At 45.8% G+C, this 17,342-nt stretch overlaps 1 long non-coding RNA gene across 1 annotated transcript; it reads right to left on the bottom strand.

Annotated features, from left to right (window-relative positions):
- Nucleotides 1-2,047: 2,047 nt before the first annotated feature.
- LOC106814727 lies at nt 2,048-3,695 on the bottom strand. Its single transcript, XR_001394646.1, has 3 exons — nt 3,637-3,695; nt 3,147-3,212; nt 2,048-2,568 (listed from the first exon to the last, which is right to left on the bottom strand). It is a non-coding gene; the product is annotated as an uncharacterized LOC106814727 (long non-coding RNA).
- Nucleotides 3,696-17,342: the final 13,647 nt, after the last annotated feature.

Here is a 17,342-nt window from a genome sequence, read left to right as displayed (position 1 = left end):
CATCGCCCGATGCCATCGGCCGATGCCATCGCCCGATGCCATCGGCCGATGCCATCGCCCGATGCAATCGCCTGGTGTGTCCGCGACCGGCGATAACATCGCCCGATTTTACAATTCATCAGCCAATCAGAGTTCATCAGCCAAGCGCACTGCGCGCGCAAGAATCGCCCGATGCAATCGCCTGGTGTGTCCACGACTGCGCGATGCCATCAGGCGATGCCATCGCCCGATGCCATCGGCCGATGCCATCGCCCGATGCAATCGCCTGGTGTGTCCGGCCCTTAACTCAGCCCCTAATTGACCTAGCGTGACCAAACTTGGTATGCTTACATATCTTGGGGAGAAGGTCTGTCGCATACCAAAACCACCACTGCCCTTGACCTTAGTTTGACCTTGACCGTCGACTTACATTTCCTCTTCGGCCTCCTAGGGTAACCAGATTCCATATACTTGCACATCTGAGGCACACCAGTTGTCTAACAAACCTGTCTTTGTCACTTATTTAACTTTACCTGCCTTCTACGTCCTTACACAGATATTCCATTCATACTAGATCACGGGGGATACATGTAGTTGGCGACAACTGCTCGTTTCTAGTTATTGGATGACCGTGCATCTGTAAAGAATGTTGCGCGTTTTTGCGTGTTTTTTTTTGCTAAAGATTTAATGGTTGCCATTGACATCCCTGTGATTGTCAATGGGCGTGCATGCGTGCGTCAGTGTGTCTAACACTCAATAGTGTAAAACACCGGAATTTGCACTGTGATTGGTCAGTTTTACATGAAAACTGCGTGTGTTATATATTCACAACCGTGCAATAGCAGCAGTAGACCGTTGGCCATGTTTGTCTTGTTCTTTGATCCCATTTCTAGAGCGTCTTCACAGACTCACGACTCGTGTGTAAAGCCTGGTGCACCTCCGATCCACGTTAATGCGATAATGATGCAGATTTAATAACGCCAGTGATATATTCAATGCAGCACGTGCTCTACTTAAGAACAGGCTGCACGCGATGACTTGTGAAAATAGAATGTAGGTGGCGCACGAGTAGACTTGCCACATTGTAGGTGGCGCTCGCGGATTTGCCGAGTGATGCTCCCGGTACTGATCAAGAAGCTGGAATCGTGAAATCGTGATTTACTTGAGACACAGAGCCAACTAGCAAGTGAAGTCTGAAGCCTTTGGACAAGTCAGCGCGAGCAAAATGCATGTTTTTACTCTTACTTACTTAATTACTCGTCACGAGTCTAGGATATAATGAGAGATAGCTGATGTTTTCATCGTCGTTGAATTGTACAGATTTTTGTTAGATATTGTATGTACGTGTGCGAGTGTTCGTGCATACGTGTGTGTAAGATATTCGTACATGCTCAAGGTCGTAGTATCACGCATTCGGCCGTTACAGCGCAGTAGTGTAAAACGTGTTACAAGTTGTAGAGGCATGTGTAGTATCGTAAACAGCTGGTTTCTATGTATAGAACAACGCCGGTAAGGAGTCGTCGGCAGTCGGATTAGCAGGGTGGGTATGGTGCACTGTAGGTTAGGTCCACGGGCACCGATGTGGAGGGTGCTTACGGCAGAGCCGTGCTGTGTTTATCAGAGCTAGTGTTCTGTTTTCTGTGTATCTCTACTGAGAAGCTTTCCCTTTAAGCACCCCTTCTCACCCTCCCTCCCCCTCTCCATTTCCACCTATCTCTCTCTCTCTCTCTCGTAGTCTCCCCCCCTCGCTCTCTCTCCCTGTCCCCTAATATTTTCCATCTCCTGCTCCCTGCGTGCCTCGCACCCCTCCACCCATTCTCACTAAGTACTAGTTTGCAGCAGTTTCCCATTTTGAATGTGTTGCAAGTGCGATCTTGTAAGATAAGGAAGGTGAGTAGGATCGCTGTAACACCTCACTTTTGTAGATGACTGCAGCCAAGGAAGTGTAATCTTGCAGCCAATACATGATCTGAGACAAATAAACTTGGAGGACTTCGTTTAGATTTGTCGGTGCACGGACTACCTATCCAGGCATGGACACAGATGCCATTCGCTGCAATAAGCAGAATTTTAGTTGTATCAAAAATAATTTGTTTAATGCATGAAAATGATCGAGATATATTTGGTCACACAGTGTATAAATAATTGCTATTATGGAACTTTCATGCAGTGCTGATTAAAATTTAAACAGTGACTATATTTTGTTGTTCCTACAGACAGTACTTGATGATAAAAAATATTACGTCAGTTAATTAGAAAGATCACTACACTTGTTAAGATGTAGTCTAAATATAACAGTGTGTGCGTCGTAATATACTAACATTTTGTAAATCTTACATACCCAGTTCGTATTTTGAACTGATAAAATACACTGCTCTCACGAGCAACGTCTATAAAGGAAATCCTAACGAGAGCCTACCAAGTATATACAGTAAATACACGCGATTGTGCTGCCATCTGGCAGCGAGTATCTCGGAAGTCTGTGTGTTAGCTCGTTTTCACATCACATCGAGGCAGAACGGGTAGGATGAGATTGCCGAACGATGAGTCTTGCGTGATGAAGTATCCAAATGAGTTTGCATGTGCATGCTAGAAAGGGAAAACAATTACGAATGTATTCAACACTAAGAAAACCCCACGTGAAGGTGAAAAACATGCGCATTCTGCCCCACTGCATCCTACATATAACCATGATATAGTAACGCGTAACTAGTCATGATGTATATCACCCTATTAATGCACAACTAACAATACTAGCAGGTAGAAACGCCATACAAATACAGACAATTGAAACTCAAACGCGATCTGTAAACTTCACAATCAATGAAAACAATGAGGATCTGCTTCTTGTTGACGCCATCGGCAGATGATGGTGGATATAAATAGCCAAGACTTATAAAAAAAACTCCGCGTTACATCAAACACGTCCTACACCACCAGCAGGGAGCGGCCAAGAACGTTTTTATTATTCAACAAGATAGTAGTCGCCACAATACCACGGTTACAACTTACAAGTAAAAAAGTAAAGATAGGTGTCACCACCTTACAAGCCTTAGTTTATATCAACACTTCTTGCATCCAAAACTTCACGACAATCTAACAACACGCGATGATCGATGCAATATCGTGAAGCCACATGTAAACACGGTCATTATGACGTCACGTACCTGCAAGGCTGCGCGCTGTGACGATGACATGTGGTGAGTGTCACCAGCCATGTCACGCATCATCGGCTGCAAGGTAACAACCCTCTACATTACTCACACACACCTTTTGTTTATATTATTAGGAGTGAATAATAGAGATTATTCTAGAGATTATTATCTCTATTATTTACTCCTGATATTATTAAATCTTTATTGCATGTAATTCAAATAGAAATACATGTACTGAAGTCTTTTTCATGGAGAAGATATCTCATAGATGCAATACTGTTGAGCAGTAAAATAATAAAATGTCTGAGTGATACAGTTAGTTCTTACCTAGATGTTACACCTAAGTTGTCTGGATAGTAATTTCTAGACAAAGTTGTATAAATATTTGATGGGTATAAATTTATATTATAGCCAAAATTACGTCACTCGTCATTTTCTGTAACATTAGTCAAAGTAAAACCACATTAAATTCATGAAATTGACGTGAAAAATACTGACATACCGGTGTAGCAGGCACTGCAGGTAGGGGGCTAGTTCTGGAAAAATAGAATAATATAAATCTATGTATTCGATAACCCCTGATAAAACATGGGAAAATCCCACCACCATTTTTATGCACTTTGATTTCATGACAAACTGTCATTTTCAAATCCAAATAGTTTGCATAAACTTGAAGGCAGTGGCTGGAGGTACGGCAGCCGTATCCCCAATTTACGAGGCTGGAGGTACGGCAGCCGTATCCCCAATTTACGAGGCTAGAGGTACGGCAGCCGTATCCCCAATTTACGAGGCTGGAAGTACGGCAGCCGTATCCCCAATTTACGAGGCTGGAGGTACGGCAGTCCATTCGCTTTCATACAAACGAGACAAAGATGGCAGCGGATGGCGGGAGTTTTCGAAATAATGCCTTGGAAAATAAATTCACGATTTGAGAGTTTTGATGAGCTAGAAAACAACTGCGGATTAGGTATGAAAATAAACAGTATTGTATAACTTTACATCAGAAGATCGCCAATAATTGGCCTCCAGCTAGTGCCCATCACAAATATCAAGTGCCGCGTTTCAAAGATCGCCTGGCTATTTTAACGTCGACCACAGATAATATTCTACCGGCTGCCTACGCTCTCCGTCCCGACTGTTCTACTTCTCTCTGTGTGTGACTAGCATTGTGCAGAATTTGAGTTTGAGGAACTGTGAGCTGTGTAGTAAACATATTTTGGCGTCTTTTTATAAGTACCAGAACATCATAAAAACTCAAAGAAGCTTTTCTTTTCTGCTAGTGATTTCATAAATTTCTTCAGGATTCCGATCCGGTTCTTCGATATTAGCCTGCGATCGATTCGATTCCGCTGGTCTGCGGAGTCAGTGTGATCAGAACTTTTCTCATTACACCGCGAAAGATATTGAAAATCCGTCGAGTTTTTTCTTACTTTTTATTATTACTCTCGATTTGAGTTTCAGTGATAGCTCATAATTTGGCTAAATCTCAGGATAAATTGCCAATGAAGCTAGTAATTAAATGTGGTGAGTACGATCGTGAAGACGAGTTTCTAGTGAGATTATAATAAACCGATCTTGCGCAAGGTTCAATGCAGGAAGTGCGCTTGAGTGCAAGCATTGGTGAGTTGAACAAAAACTTATGAAGGGCATGAAGATCAGCTATTTAATATGGCTTCCATTAGAGATTAGTGTTATACGACTCCACGCTAATGAGAATCTGCTAATGCGTCTGTAGTCGCCTTTTAATCTGCCAACTGCTAATTTGGCGACGGAAAGACAAGCTATCGACGTAGGTGCGATTTAACACCGACAATACTGTTGACGGATATCACTACAATATGAGGATTCGGGAGTCGGAACGGTGAAGACGAGTGTGAGTCGCGTGTTATTCCCTCTGATTCGAATTTCAGGTGGATCGTTACTCGCATCGGCATTATTAGCCTTTGGTCAATTGAGATAGACTATTATAAGCTCTAGTACCTATACAACGCCAAGACGCGTACAGTTGCCTCACGCGCTGTGCGGTCAACTACATGCACGTGGGAATGTATTACGAACCGCAGTCTAATGTCAGCAGGCGGCAGGAATGGGGTAGCTCAGTAGGCAAGCCTGTATACACTAGAGGCCGTACTGACGGTACCGGCGGGGAAGGTGCCTGGCCTCCAGCTCTTGCTCACGTTAAATTGTATTCACGTGTGGTCTTACTGCGCAGGTGTCTGCTCAACTACGAGTGTAGGCTTTGTGCTCTCCCATGTGGCCTGTGCAATCACTATACGGATTCTTCTGCATGTTTTTGAGTTGCGCTCTCTACGGCGTCCAGCTGCTTGGCATATTCGAATCCTCTCTTTGCTATTCTACATCTCGTAATCCATGCTCGGAGAATTTATCAGTCGCGTGTCCTGTCGAGAACCTAGCTCAACAAGCAAACTCGGGCTGCCTGAGGTCTTGGTCGTACATGTCCAGCCAAATCCAAAACAAGGGACATTGAGCATACCAAAAACGGTATTGACGGATATTGAACTATGTGAGTTCAGTCTCACGAAAGATCGTCATTGCACCGCGCGTAGCGCGTCCTGCTGCGTGCTGTTTGCCAGTAGCGATCAACACGGCAATGCTCCCCGCTTGCTCAGCAGCCTTGGTCGGGGTTAGGGTGACATGTCAACAGCAACAAACAAATGTTATCTACTGTAACTTGAACTTCTAATTTCTATATGCTTTTTATATGTTTCTTAAAGGCATCACGTACAGATGCCCAGGATGTGCGCTACCCATTGATCTTAGGTAATTCCATAGAGTATGAGAGAGATACTATTAAGCACCACGGATGTACGATCGTGCACCGCTGCCGCAATCGTTTGTAGCTTATCAAGCCTACATTACCGCTGTTATAAGCAAACGCATATAGTTTGTCCACTATCACTGCTAATTACTAAGAATGTCTATTGAAATCCGAAAATCTGGTAATACTCTTAAGTTGCGCGCCAATGCTAAATAATAGTGGTTGCCAATCAAAACAATAGCCTACCCACTGTGCGGCTCAGGCGGTCTATGCGCGACGCGTGCTGGTGCTAACGCGTCTGATCCGCGGTGTTGTGATGCACCAGCGAATTGTTTGTCCCGGGGCAGCTCGTCTTCAGTTACCCACCGTGCACTAGACTGAGGCCCTCAGTCAGTATCTCATGTCTCTCTTGAAGTAGATAAATTCTCTTTCAGCGTATTTGAGGCACAAAACTAATATACTCACAATGCCGCGTGTTGAGAGCTATCTATAGTGTACTCGGTGGTGTAAACGCTACCAATATCCTCCAACTTTACAGTCGATACAGCCGTGTAGTGAGCCCACGATATTGAAACTCTCTATATGATACTGTTAAAGGCTGAAGTTAGTGCGCCGTTCTTCGTTGCTTTCTCATTGTATTAAAGTAAAAGACCATCGAACTGTCTGGCTCCGTGCGAGCTAGTACATTAGAAGAGCAGCGTTGGAGATTCGAAGGCCTTCCGGGTGTAAAGTCGTTCGACATTAGCACCTTAATTAATCACCCAGCTGACACTTCGATTCTAATAACCGGACAACGTTACATATTACTAAAATCGTTGCGCTATAGAGCCGATTCACGTGGGCAGGAGGGTGTGGATGCTACTGTTTTATTTTGCTCTGAAACCTAGATTGTCTGTATGTGCAATTCGCGTTAAAATGCGAACATTGTTTCGTAAGTAAGCGCCTATTACGAACATATTTCGATTTTGATAGACTACCGTTGATTCGTACGTGGATTCCACGTTCATCATACAATCAGAGCTACTGTTACGATATTACAGTTACGGTACTGTACTATCGCTAGCATTGCGGTACGGCCGAGCATGGGTGCGAAATGTCCGGTCCCTATAAATCTGTATCACACCCGTTTCGCGTATGCGGTTTCGAAACTGTAAACAAGTCGACAACTGATTTCTTGGACTGCGGATTCAAGTAGACATTTCTTAGTAACGAGCATGATGATTGGACAAACTAATACGCGTTTGCTATAAGTAATGTACTATTAAAGCTAGCCAAGTTGCCAGCTTGGCTGTCGACGTAGTAGGAAAAAAAGTGGCTCGATCCAGTTCTCGTGATCGTCATCGCAACTTGCTAATCAATGGGGCGTTATTGAATAGCTATATATCAAGGGCAGCCATGAGCTTAGCAACCGAATGACAGTAGCTCTCATGCGATTTCCAAACAGTATCTCCATAGTAAATTACCATGTATAGTATTTCGCTGTGTACAACGTGTCTCGTGACGTTACTCTGTGGAGTTTAAAATTGTCCATGCATCACGCTAAATACCTAATAACACTCTACACTTACTACTACAATATATACACACTAATTACACAACATCAATGATGGACAAACCCTTGATACCCCGTTTCCGACCCACACACGCTGCGCGCGCAACCATCAATCCACTCGCAGTACTGTGACGTTTTTGCCGCACTGATCTCTATAAATAACTATTATTGGGGGTTTTGATTATAGAGATCAAGTGGTTTGGCCGGCTCCTCACTCCCCCCACAGCACACACACACACACGACACACACACCCGACCGGCGCGCTGTCTCGCTACTCCCTGCGGCTAACGGGAACAGGCAACGGGCCACTGGCGTGATCGCGCCGGTAACAAAGCCAGCAACCACCGCTGTCTGATACGCCATCCACGCCACCGACTCTCATGAAGTGAGGGTGTACTTCCACTCCTCGCCACTCTGACATCAAGCAACCCAACCTACACCACTGAATATCTGAACGTATGGTTGGCCTGTCCGCTGTGTCTTCACACATGCTCCAACACTCATGCTATTACTGTATAGACGCTAGCCACCACTCAGTGCTAACCATACGCGACATGACGGCACACAAATAAGGAGGGCACCAAGTGCCGCTACTTCGCACCGAACGCCCCTGTCCCATTTTGGATTATTTATGCAGCCAGATACGTATAATTTATTAATGTACTGTTCGATGCATTTTTTCATTGACTCTGAGTCTTGTTTGAGAGTAATCTTTCGGGTTCAGGATATATCATAGAGAACATGGGGTCCCCAATCAAAACCAATGTCATTTACATCAATATAAATATAGATATTATATCAATCTAAATAAGGTTAGTGGTTTATGGTTAGGGTGTAAGGTGTTAGGGGTCACTCACTGCAGAGACATTAGCTTCGGCGTTGGTAGCGGACTTGCTGCCCAACATCTCGCACTCTCCGGCGATTTTATGTCAGCACGCCCGACCGCAGCGCCGCACCCCACAACGGACCCATGTTCGTCTTCCTGGGCCATTTTCCGTGTGGCCCACCACACCGAGTGCGATGTACATAGCTGGTTCAGTCACTAGCTCTGCTGGCAGCACCTAGGCCTCCTCACTCCTAATGGGTTGCCACCCTATTCCTCGGTACTTATATCCTGTCAATAGGTTGCACTGAAGAAGGATCCTCATTCTTGATTCTCCGTAGTCACACTCGAGCGCTATGCTACATCAACAGATGGGATGCTTCGTGTCGCCGCTTGTTGATGCTATTAATAGAATGTGTTGACTATAATGCTATAGGTCTTTGAGATGTACAATGGCGAAGATAGCCTCCTTGACCAAAGGTACGAACAACTAGTACTGGTGAATCAAGTCACTTTGCTGCAGTGTCATCTAGCATGTGCCAAGCATGATAGATTATATCTTTACGCCGCTGGCGTATCTTTTTAAGGCCTGGTAACACTAGAGGTTATGTACGTTATACGCACAGTGATCTATTACTATGTTCCTCTGTACCCACTCAATGCCATTGCACGCAGTACGCGACCTCGCGGCTTACTTGTATAACTGCCCCGGGCGTTATGAATGCCGGGGGCTGCATCACCTGTGTGTGAGCACGATTGTGTTTCGATGCTAGGCGTGGCCTTAAGTAACTGCATATCGACTATACCGTACTCGATTTGTCCTCGCATCAGTCGTCGCCTTTCGTACTACAAGCAGATATTGCTCCAGTGGTACGCAGCGGGACTTGTGAGCGGATGGCGGCAGGAGCGAGCTTTTGCCCGTAAAAAAAACAGTGCGGAGATACTAGACGACATACGTCGATCCCCCGCTGATGTGAACGAGGAGAACGCGCAGATCTGCTTTCACCTACAAGGGTATATACTCCATGTAGCTTCACGCGTACTTTGTGATGATATCGCCCACCTTACCGCTAGCTGAGCACTTCTATAATTCTCCGTTGATAAATGTCTCGCTCCGTGAACTGTGATAGTCCGACGATAAAGGTCACGCATCTGTGAATCATAGTCTTAACAACGTGGAGTCGCATGACTTGCTTGAGATGTGTACTGACTTACACATGATAAAGTGATTGGGAATAACTTGAGGAACCTCATGTCAGAGTGCCTCTGCTGGGTATGTCGATTTGATGTCCCAGCCTCCGAGCTTTACGGGAAATTTCACGGTGTCGCTGGGTAATCCATAGTACAAAATCATTTGAATTGGACTCTGGTTCTTCTATGAGGAATTGGGTGTGATGGCTTTGTGACCTATTATTGACTCAGTAACCCTTCTTTCGTTCATCTCTTAAGAGATTTACGGTATGGACACAAAGAGAGTTGTTTCCTGTACCCTCACACGTGGATGGTTCCAGACGTACCTCATCGGCAGCACGTACTCCCCGCCCACGTACAATAGCGATGAAGTGGTATCTTTGACGTGAGTGATATTTTCGCTGCAGCTGGTATACTGGACCATCCTTGTCCCATCCCTAACATTTGTTCCTTGGCGCCAGTGCTACCCTTTCTCTGGGAATTGCCCCTACTCTATATAATATAATTTGCCGCGCGCTCTTGTATCCGATTACACGAGTACCATTGGGCAATTGACAACGTGCGCAAGAAAACTCGACGCGAAGTATATCGTATATAGCGCGTGTTCAGGTCGCATAGTTGGCGTTTCGCCTGCCCTCTATATGGAGTAATCTTGTTGTAGATCTGGAGGGGCGGGCCGGACGGTTGGAGTTCAATGCGCATGTTTAGACAGCAGCAACTACTCGGTGAAGAGCTAAATGAATTCACTTCGCGCTCATTCTTAGAAGAAACAGCCAGTAGGAAAGGCTCATCGTGTGCGCTCCAGAGATCAAAGTCAGTGTAGGGCATTGGTTTCGATTTATTTTCGTGATGGCTGAAGTGTACGGGACCGGAATTAATAGCTACGAAAGACACAGGGTTCAGTTGCATAAGTGAAACTTGGGCGGCATCGGTAAAATCAGATGCATATGTTATATATATAGAGTCCTCTAAGAGTAGTTTCGTCGCTTCTTTGGATACATATCAGCGTTTTTATATTAAACTTAAGAGTTTGAATAATATTCCAGTAATGCTTCATGTTCCATAGTCCGAGGGCAAAATATGTGAATAATGGAGCGTAGATTAGAAGTTAAGAAAGGGGAGCCAACGGTGGCCTGTGCTCAGAGATACTCGATATACTGCTTTTGTACCCGCGTCTGTTACTCATCGCATCTGACTACACGTTCGGGTAGGTGCACATAATAAATTCGTAGACGCTAGATAGGAAGGAAAGCTGATATTTCAACATTTTCTGCGAGCGACAGGAGTGCATAGCCACCGTTGACTCCTTAGCATTAAGGGTGCCTATGGCGTCCCTACAGGTCCTTGTTCGAGCGCGGCTATAACACATAGTATATTTGATTGAGTAGATTCGCTTCGAACTCTTCTGTGCCTCGGACGTACTATCTTGTTTGTTTGTTCTTTATATATATACCCCTTAACGCCCGATATAAATATATTATAATATGTCTAAAGACAGTTAGATAGTATGATTAAGTCGAATCTCTCGAGAGCTCGTCTTTATCCTGAAAGTGGTGACATGGAACGGTGTGCGCATGCTGCTCCGTCTCGTTCCTTTTACTCAAACTTGTGAAAGATGTGACTGCTTATGCTCGTCGTTGCTGAGTCCAGGCCAAAGGTTTCTCTCATCGTGTACATAATGAAAGTAAAATAGTGCCTCTCAGGTCGTAACCTTATCTCCTCTCTACTCAAGAGCCATTGTGATATATGGCCCACCCTATATAGGCCTGCCAGAAGGGTCTGGTGACATGCCTTTTGTTTCGTTTTGGGAAGTTAGCCGATCGTCATGCATATGCTCTTTCTCTGTGATCAATCCATAAGTATGTGGAACTGCCCGTAACTTGCTCGCATGACGTGGGAGTGAGTGTGGCCAGTTATCCCGGTGATCTTTTTTTTCTACGATACGTTGAATCGGAAATTTCTATAGGGCTGTGCTCGTGCTCACGTGTCAAAGCTTGTTCAGATCAACTCTACTATTCATACCCTGCAAAAAAATTCTTAGTCGAGTTATAAAAGTAATTCATGTATCCCCCATACTATACTAATTATACTATGCTTTTTACTCTAATTGCTATTTTTTTAAATGTATTATGACCGAATCCCACTAGATAATTGATATATCGTTAATCGTTGCAAGTCCGTCGAGTCGCACGATAGTGAGTGTCAACATACGTTGCTACACAGAGAACAATGCAGCCCACTCCGTGTGAACGAAAGAATTTGGGCCTCCTGTCAGAGTTGTCCGGTCGTATTCTAGCTCCTATGTACCGTACGGTAGAGTAATGCTGCTCAACTGGTTGATAAAGTAACAATCAGTCTACTAGGTAACGGACAGGTGGTCTTATTAGGAGTTTCACTGTAAGACCTGCAAATACGAGTTCGGTGGCGGACTACATGCCGACTCTTGACCTCTCATGTTATGATATGTGCCCTATAGGGTTCTGCTATGTATGTCTTATTGCGTAGGCCATATCCTCTGATATACATTGAACTATCACCGCTATCGGACGTTCGAGGACGAATATTCTCCTATGCGTGCGACCAATGTGATCAAAACTGTGTTTGCTTAGCCGGGTGAGAGTTATTTTAGAGGATGTAGTGAGACCTAACGGGATTGTTTGTCCTAAATGTGGGCCTAAACGTATGTCCGATTCTTACAGGATGAGTAGGGAAGATTAGATGAGTGTGTAATACAAGACTTAGGTTAGCGAACAATCACAAAAAAGCCGTGGGTAGCGAGTTTGAGATGGATTGAAAGGAGGAGGAGAAGTTATCGGCTAAGCATCTAGAATTGGGCTTGCTGATGTGTGGCTTGAGACTATGTGCATACGGTGACGGACACTAGCGAGATGGTGAGGATGTAGCTCCCCCTGCGAATTTACGAAATGCTATCAAGAAAAATAAGTCGTTGATCAAAACACTTGTGAAAATAAGATGTTATAGTGTGTGAAGATAGGCAATAATGCAGCCGCAATGTCTTAAACCCACTTAAACAGTGAAATCAATAACTTTATCTTTCGTGCATAGAATATATTGTGAAAGACATAATGGAAATCCGATATGATTCGCTTGTCATAGATATGTTTAACTATTTCCGGTGCCCGTAATCACTATCAGGAGGGAACATCATTACGTATTCGTGAAAGCCAGGTAAGAACGGCAGCTGGATCGTCAGCATCGAAGGTGCGCGCCGTGTGTGTTATCGGTGCTCTTACGTTTACAGACGCTGCTACGTGTTCGTTTGCACAACAGCATGCCAGGGCGGCGAACCGATCGGTATGCGTGCAGGCACCAGCGCTAGCTACACGGGACGGAGGTTCACTATTTGCGCCATCCCCGACCGTATAGTAAGAGTCGTAGCTCATGCCTAGTCGCCGGCTGTGTTCACTCGTAAACCTAATCTATACTGCGTGGAGTCAGCTATAGATGACGAGGCATCAATCGAAGAGTCCATACTCACTGTTAACAGCGTGTCCGTTTCTAGTTGCGTCGGCGTGGTGGAGAGCAGGGACTCTTAAGCTCAACACAGCACGTGTAAGAGTGCTAGCGCGGACTGTGTTCACGTGGCTTTCACGGTGTCGCAGTTTCGGTGGAGAGAATTTTAGACGCAGCAATAAGCGTCCATCCATCACAACAAGTCTACAGGGTGTATGTTCCAGCGACGGAACCGATCGTATATTATACTAGCGCGTCTCCTGCATATGATGTGCGGCGGAGAGAGCGGAGAGCCATAGCCAACAACGTACAGGTCCAGGCAGCTGTCCTCCCGTGCGTCGTCGGAAGAGGGAGAGCATAGCGAACAACGTAACAAGCTGGTGCAAGACGTGCCTAAGCTCTTTGTCGCTACAGTCGTGCAACAGCCGAATCTTGCGGTCGGTTCGTTCGCGCTCGCGATGAGACGTGGGTAATAGCATAAGCCAACATCAGTGAGGAGATCAAGCTCGTCATGCTTGTGATATCCTGTCGGCCGTGTGTTCCTGCCGCTCGTGGGAGCCGAGAGGCGTTAAGTACAAATACGCCCCAATCACGGGCGGATACTAGGAATTATGTTATATTGTACGGCAGTTCGTGTTGGGTTCCACTGCTGCGTGTGTGCGTGGTGAGAGGCTTCAGTAACGGGTCTATGCGGTCTCATTATCTCACTATGTACAGTAAGGCAGCTGTCTCCGTGCTGCGTGGAGAGAAGGGAGAGCATCACGGCGCTTGCCGACGAGCTTAACTGTAGCTACAGGTGAGACTAGTGTCATCGTGTGTTTTTACGGCGTGTAAGTTCATACATGCGCTCGCACAAAGACTAGTTGCTGTCTTCGGAGTGAGGAGAGAGTGAGAGGGCAAAATAATCAAATATCACACTGAAGAGCAATGTAATCGTTTAATCAAGGTAGAGAGAGTATTTCCGTTTCGCTTCCTGTGCCCGCTTGCTTTTTCTCGTGTGTGTGATGATGTAGGTGTGCAGCTTTATTCCTTCATCCTACCTCGTGTATCAGGTGAGTCTCGCCACGCTGTGTCCGTGCGTGCTGTGTGCGTGGAGAGAGGGCGAGCATAAGCCAACAATCTGTCACAGGTGAGTCTCGCAGCTGCTCTCCTCTGGTGCGTTGCGTGCGGGTCGGAGAGAGGGAGAGCAATAGCCAAACAACGTACAGGTGGAGGCGAGCTGTGTCCAGTTCCGCGTCGTTCTGTCGCTTGAGATGATGGATGCAGTGCTACTACTCTCGCTCATTTTATTACTGTCACGCTCTAGGCTGCAGTGTCGCTCCTAGTGTGTTTGTTTCTCTCTCTGCTCCTTGCGTGCTGTGCCGTGCCGTTGTTAGATTGAAGTGGAACGACGCTCATGTATCAACCTAACGTACAGGTGCTTTAAGTAGCATTCGTATACTATAGTTCCGAAGTAGTCGGCATAGATATTTGATTCAGCGATAGATGCATAAAGTGTGAAGAAGAAGATTAAGATAAGATATGATACGAGTTAAGTAACAGGGTGTATAGGTCACTATACTAGTGTCTCTGTATGAGATATTTATCTTCTCAGACGCGAATGAAACAGATGAGAGCATAGATAGACTGTACGATACATATTACGATCGCTTATAGTCGTGAAGTGCAGCTCTTGTGGTCCTCGACGTGAGCTCGTGCTGAGAGAGGGAGAGAGCTTATAGTAGCCATGTGAATGTGACAACGTACAGGTGAGGCCGGCTGTGTCGTGCGTGCGTTGCGTGGAGAGAGGGAGAGATAGTCTCCCGGCCAACAACGTAGCAGGTGAGGCAGCTGTGTGCTGTGCGTGCGTGAGAGAGGGAAATCTGAATCCGAGTTGTTATTTTATAACTACAAGGGATGCGTAATATTATAGGCGGCGTTTACGATCCAATATCTGCGTCAACTGTTCGTATCTCGACGAGAGCTCGTCGCATGGCTGAGCTATATTTAGATAGTCCAACAATGGTAGCCATTATTGTTCACTTCGTCGCTATATTGAGGTGCATGCGGTGTCTCTCGTGCGACTTGTAAGGTCGTGGTTGGAAGAGAGGGAGAGATTAGCAAATCAATCAGCTCGAGCAGACTATGTAGCTAGCAGCCTCTGTGTAGTATAGCGCTATAGCGTGCTTTGTGCGTGGAGTAGAGGGAGGACATGAGGCGCACACCGCTGACGATGTAATGAAATGTCCAGTCAGACCAGTTTTATGCCTCTGTCGCTGTGCGGGCTCAGTGGCGCGGAATCGAGAAGCGGATGATCGAGCTAGCTCACAGCAACTACAGAGGTGTAAAGTAACAAAGTTTGCTCATTACTACAACGGCAGCTGCGAGTCCGCGTGATAGCGTACGGCGTTTGTGGAGGGGAAGCGGAATAGCGCAATGCTCAATTTGTCGATCGGCGTGAGATCAGCTGTGACTCATTGATAGACGTCGCGTGCGGACTGGCGTGTAGAGAGGAGGGAGCATAACGCGCAGACACGTAGCACGTAAGGTAAGGCAGCTGTGTCGCGGCGTCCGTATTGTCGCGTGAGCGCGAGAGCTATTATGGCCACAAACGTACGTGAGAGCGCAGCCGTCTGGCTACTCTCTCCGTGCGTGGCGTGGAGCAGTAGGGAGTACTGTTTCCTTTAAGGCACGTTCGCTTCAGTAGTGAATAATAGATGTTATAAGTGACGTGGTAGCAGGCTTCGTCTCCGGCTGTGCGTAGCGTGTTGCGCAGAGGAGGTGGAGAGAGGCATTAGGCCAACACAGACTAAGCAGTTAGGGAATCGATGATAGTCCGCGTTCTGCGTCAGCGTGGACGAGAGGAGAGCATAAGTGCAACTGACCGTAGATCAATACGAGTCACGAGTGGGCGTGGGAAGGCATCAGTGCCACGTATGCCGACCTCGTTATCTAATGACAATAGTCAGCTTAAGCAGAATCGTTGAATTGACCGCGATATGTGGTGATATAAGTAACAGATGATAAAAAGTAGATTGAGACTAAAAAGGACTGCGATAGATGATTTGTGCAAACTAACTCGCTAACGAATGGTTGGGACAATCCTAGTAAAATACAGCTTCCCTCTCTAGCCTTTACTGGCGGTGGTGAAGTCAGTGTCAAAGAGGTAAGACGCGTAAAGTTTCTATCAGAGGGATTTGGCGAAACTGGCAGTGACTCTTGGAGCTTACCTTTAAGTAGTGTGGCTCCGCTGGGCTAGGCATGGACTGTAGACGAATATACTAGTAGCCATTGAATAAGGACGATTTGAGAACATTCCACCTCTGAAACATAAAACAAGATTTGCACCGGATCGGCTAAATGTGCGCAGAATGAGCACTAATCTCGGCGGATCGCTCTATATACGTTGCACTGGAGGCATTTTAGGTGCGCTGCAGCATGATCCGCATTATATAAAACTCCTAGCCTAGAATTGGCGTGCTATGTTACTTGTGAGCGCAGGACGATCAATTACTGTGACTTAAATTCGTTGACTTAAAATTATTATATGACTTTGCCATAACAGCGAGGTTATTTTTGCTCGTGATCACGGTGTGCGCTAACAGCAGCAACGCATTTCTATTGTCTTAGACGTCAATGTGTTTTCTGGTGGGCGCGACTTTGCTCAGTGTCGAGATCAGTACTAATGCGTATCCAGCGCAAATTTCGCATGCTGCGCAGACACAGTCTTTTGCTTGATGATGAATCGCGTTTCGAGGATCTGTATCGTAAAGACGTTTATTGCGCATTTCCCTTCGCATATTAGAGAGAAGATTCCTAAAAAGAATGGTTGTTGTTCTAGTTATGTATTCTTCGTCTCCAATGCGCCAACGTTTCCAGCTCGCATGGTGCTTCTCTTAAATCCACTCCACATCAAGAAGGCTGCAGGTAAGCTCCTAGCGCTAGGCTCAATTACGATGTTTTACGTAATGTCCCTGAACTCCTTATTCAATCACAATAAATGAAGTTGATAGTATTGTGATAAACGCCTATCTCCATATACTCTTGGTTTGTTTAGTAACAAAGACTCGCCTTCATCGCAAACCGTTGTTCGCAATACTGCTAACAGTAGGTAACATATATCCGTATAGTTGAATAGTCGCTGTATAATAGAGCTCCTACTGTTATAGCTGTGTTATTGTGTGAGCTTGACTATCTTGTACAGAGCAACGAGTGCTCAGAGTGCAGTAGAACTTAAGTAGAGAATAGCGCCTCGAGTAAGATCCAGAGCGCTAGTAGCAGCGTTACATTTGAGTGAGTCACCAGCGACGGTACGCAACGATTTGTATGAACGCAGCACCCATACGCAACCGACGCAGACACTATACTCCCCACGATCACAACACCACACCCATCGTCCGTCCGTGCGT

The sequence above is a fragment of the Priapulus caudatus genome, unplaced genomic scaffold (assembly GCF_000485595.1).
Source record: "Priapulus caudatus unplaced genomic scaffold, Priapulus_caudatus-5.0.1 Scaffold969, whole genome shotgun sequence".
NCBI classification, from domain to species: domain Eukaryota; kingdom Metazoa; phylum Priapulida; class Priapulimorpha; order Priapulimorphida; family Priapulidae; genus Priapulus; species Priapulus caudatus.
The sequence above is the reverse complement of the archived record's forward strand: the minus strand, read 5'-3'. Positions and strand labels throughout refer to the sequence as shown.